General features: G+C 36.4%; 1 long non-coding RNA gene across 1 annotated transcript; it reads right to left on the bottom strand.

Annotated features, from left to right (window-relative positions):
• Nucleotides 1-2457: 2457 nt before the first annotated feature.
• On the bottom strand, nucleotides 2458-4098 carry LOC125502889. The gene is made up of 2 exons (XR_007280595.1): nucleotides 3520-4098; nucleotides 2458-2935 (listed from the first exon to the last, which is right to left on the bottom strand). It is a non-coding gene; the product is annotated as an uncharacterized LOC125502889 (long non-coding RNA).
• Nucleotides 4099-4286: the final 188 nt, after the last annotated feature.

Consider the following 4286-nt stretch of genomic DNA (forward strand, 5'->3'; position numbering starts at 1 on the left):
AATGGATTTCCACTAATTTGCAAATCCAGCACATTTAGTCTTCTAGAAAGAGTTTTACTTTCACCTTCTATTTGCTTACTTATTTGTTGTTTTTTGGCTCACTATTTTAGGTACTTTATTCTTCTCTTCTACAAAAATTGCAAATGGTTCTAGGAATATCGTAAAGTTGTCGAACTTTAGTTGATTTTGTGACTCCAGTCAAACTAAAGATGGCAAATTGATGAAAGTATTGAAATCTAGTTTGAACATAGACGTATAACGCTTAAAACCGAAAAATTCGTCAATAAAAATGTGGATTTATTATTAACTAGAACAGTTAACGGGTAAAAATAACGCACAATCTAAAGGGCCAATGGATTTTCACTAATTTGCAAATCCAGCTAATTTCTTAATCTAATCTTCTAAATCTAGAAAGGGTTTTACTTTCACCTCAGATTTGCTCACTTACCTCATGCTGATTTTAACTAACTGTTTTAGGTACTTTGATATTTCTTTTCTACAAAAATTGCAAATGTTTCTAGGCATATCGTAAAGTTGTCGGATTTAAGTTGATTTCGCCCCAGTTTAATTCAAAACAGCGAAGAACTGAAATAATCGCAATATAATTTTAATATGGATAGATGAGCCTTAAAAACCAAAAAGTCATCAACAGAAATATCCGCAAATTTGCGATTTATTGATAAATAGAAGAGTTAATGGGTGAAAACAATGCATATATAATATTTAATCTTGGAACGATGACTGAAAATCCAGCAATTTTCTTTTCCTAGAAATCGTTTTGCTTACACCTCAGTTTGTCACTAATTTATTTTTTCTAGATTTTCTCACAAAACAAGTTGCTTTGTTATCATTCTTTGGCTCATTGTTTTAGAGTCCTTGATGTCTCCAATTTATCCGGGAATTGTTTCAAAGAAATCCGCGGACTTTGTTGGACTTTCGTTGCTTCCATCGCCGCACTTCAATTAAAAACACAACAAATTCGAGGAAATCATCAACAAAGCTGCAGATAAAAATGTGACTTATCACATAATTTCAAAAAATTCCGCTGAGAAAACGGAAGCGCTACAATGCGCTTTTATCGTTTGCTTTGGGCAAAACTGTGGTCGCTTCAAAACCAATTAATCCAAAAAAATGTCGAGCTTCTAGAGCGTAATTTGATTAAATTTCAATGTACATACTTTCCTGACTGTGTTTCAATTCCAAATCAAAATCAATTTATTGTCTATTTATCAATTAAAATACGTTTCGGTGTTTTCCACCATCGTCAGTTTCTATGTGTAGCGTTGTTGCTACTTTAAGCCTTGGCATATATTTTTTTAAGCCTTTGCAAAATATATGCCAAGGCTTAAAGTAGCAACAACGCTACACATAGAAACTGATGATGGTGGAAAAAACCGAAACGTATTTTAATTGATAAATAGACAATAAATGACTGAAGCCAAGGAATTGATTTTGATTTAATTTTTTTGACAATGTCGCTGTGGACATAAGTAAATAAATAAAAAAACGAAAAAAAATAATTAAAACTAAGAAAATATTCCTCGAAAAAAATAACAACTTTGTAATTTTAGTCTGACATAGAATCATTGTGGCCCTTATGGAAAGTGCGGTAGTTGGTGAAAGTGTAGTGAACTTCTTGAGAGTAAATGAGTAGAAAATGGAGGACGGGGCGCCAGCTGCAAAAACCTAGAAAGAACGATGTCTATCGTATATAAATCTTTTAGCTTGAACTGAGTTTAGTTTTCCTGAAGTTTTATGGATTCTTCATACTTTTCTCTCTTTGGTTTGCTGATTTCAAATAAGTCTGGCTTTGGACAGATGTCCTGCTGTACTAAACACATTTTCTTCTTTCCTTCCAGGTGGCACTACGCAGCTTTCGGTAAGCTTAGCATTATTTTGTCCTTGTACATGTAGAACTTTTAGTCCCGTCTTCATCAACTGACTGAAAGGGTAAATTTGGTATCGATTGAGCTATTGGTTCTTTCGTAGTTATTTTTTAAACTTTGGGAATTATTTGGGCCGCTTTGTATTTTCATATTAAGCTGATCTGAAGCTTTTCGCTAAATCACCGCTTTACATATCGAAATTTGGGTCCAAGTATTCAATACAGCTTACTGATAGTGCGGATTTGGTTCCGATTATTATTCCGGATTGGTTCGTGAAAAAGAACCCACAGGGTTTTTACCCTCGGCTTTCAGGTCCTCAACGCGTTTTTCCAGAATACATTGTGTACCAAAAAAATCCTGTAGTATCCGAAACACATTTGAAAATGCTTGTCTCATTTCGCATACATTCTAATCGCATTCCACAAATAATTGTTTTGCGCAGGAAACATTATTCGAGCGATAAAGTTGTAGATTAGAGGCTTGACTGGGATTAACCGAACTTGTTACTGTTCATACAGGTGCGGGCTAGATTTTTATCCATTGATGAATGAAAAGGCAATCAAACACGAAATAGGTTTAAAATGTTGTTTATTTTAAAAAAATTACTTAAAACTAGCACAGTAGGCTAACGAAGTGGCATTTGGCGACAAAGGCAAAGTTGACAAAAGTACAATTTCTCGGTTCGCCGTCTTTGTAGAGCACAAATTACAATACTTCGAAGGAAGTAAAACCTATTAATACTGGACAGAAGCGAATAGTGGTTCTTTGCGAAATGTATGTGTATACAGCACCGAAAAACAAGTTAAAACTAACAGTTATACGTAATTAATAAGTAATGCTGTTTCGGACTTATGCAACAGCAAATCCGCACTTGGTGCACTTCTTTTTGCGCATGCAGAGGCAGCAGCAAAGTCCACAATTCCAGAAGCAGAATAAACAGAGCAGCCATGCCATGCACGAGTAGGTTCCAGTCCAAGAACCTCCTCCACAAACAGGACAAGATCCTGCTGGCCGCATTGGTGGTCCAGTTACTGTTACAGTAGTGTGCTCTGGAGGAGATTAAAACTGCATTTAAAAAAAAATCGACTACAGAGCTAATAAAAGAACATTTTTTTTTATCAAACCTACAGACTGTAGATTGCCGCTTTATCAACATCCGCATGATACTAAAAGCATTTAATTTAATTTAACTGTTCAATAACTTCAACCAAGCAAAACAACACTGCAAGGACGACAAAAAACTTATTGTTACTGAAGACATTGAATTAATTTCCCACTTGAGCAGGTTTTTTCAAGAACAGTACGTGGAAACGAGATTTTTCCAAAATTGCACTAAATTTTGGGGTTCAGGGGATTTCCCTGGCCAGAAACTTGGTTTTCGTAGCTTCTCGAATTGAGAGTTGAACGTCGATCCCATGATGTCCCAAGCTCATCTACTGTGCTTTAGTGGGGATTATTACTAGAGGAGACTGAGAGAATACTTGTCTCTGTTATTACTAAACTTTCCCCTTAAGAGCCACTGCACATGTGCAAGTGCAGTGAACTGGGCGTTACCAACGCCTACTCGGCCAAGAAGTTTATTAAGCCAACTAATTGATTTAACAAAACTTAGTAAAATTTTAAAATTGCCTACCTGGCATGGTGAATTCTGGCCTGTTTTTCGTTGTCTTTTCCTCCTTTGAAGCAGTAATCGTCAGCCCCAGCAACCGAAACGCTAAAGCAGAACCAGAGCGTGGCTAGCAAGACAATTGCAATTTGGCTTATCTTTCAGATGTGTGCAACGTTTTCAAGCACACACCGTTCAACAAACCGCACTGGCAGCACTTTTGCCACGTCTTTGATACGGAGCAAAGCGATTTCTCAGTACGACTTGTTTATTAAACTTTTCACGCAGTCTAAAAAAAGAATCTTGACTGTTTCCAAAGAAGCTCGAGGAAGGCCACTTGCATTTCTACCAGACCGTAATTTTAATTTTACTAATTGATTGTTCTTCAATACTGAAGCAGTCAACCATTTCGTCACTGAAACGCTTGTCCACCAGATGACGAGGTCTAGTACATACCATAGAGTAAGTAAAATAATTATTTTACTTTCTCTATGGTACATACACAGACTACATACTATACATACTATACATAGATAGGGTACATAGATCATAGATGAAGACAACTATAGATTGCCCACTCCTTTGCACAAAATGATAACAAGATTTTTTACTGATACGGTCGCCATCTATTAGCTGCTTCCGACTCTCTAACGTCATTGCCCCAAAATACCCCCCTCACCCGGATGTTCAGTGGTAATTGCTGGGTTTGCGTCCTTACTACTGTGTATTCAGGATTTGTTATTGTCGGCGAGCCAATACTACAATTGAGATTAAAAGATGCTTAATATTCAGTT

The sequence above is a fragment of the Dendroctonus ponderosae genome, unplaced genomic scaffold (assembly GCF_020466585.1).
Source record: "Dendroctonus ponderosae isolate FM_Combo_2020 unplaced genomic scaffold, Dpon_F_20191213v2 Dpon_F_20191213_1013, whole genome shotgun sequence".
Classification (NCBI taxonomy): Eukaryota; Metazoa; Arthropoda; class Insecta; order Coleoptera; family Curculionidae; genus Dendroctonus; species Dendroctonus ponderosae.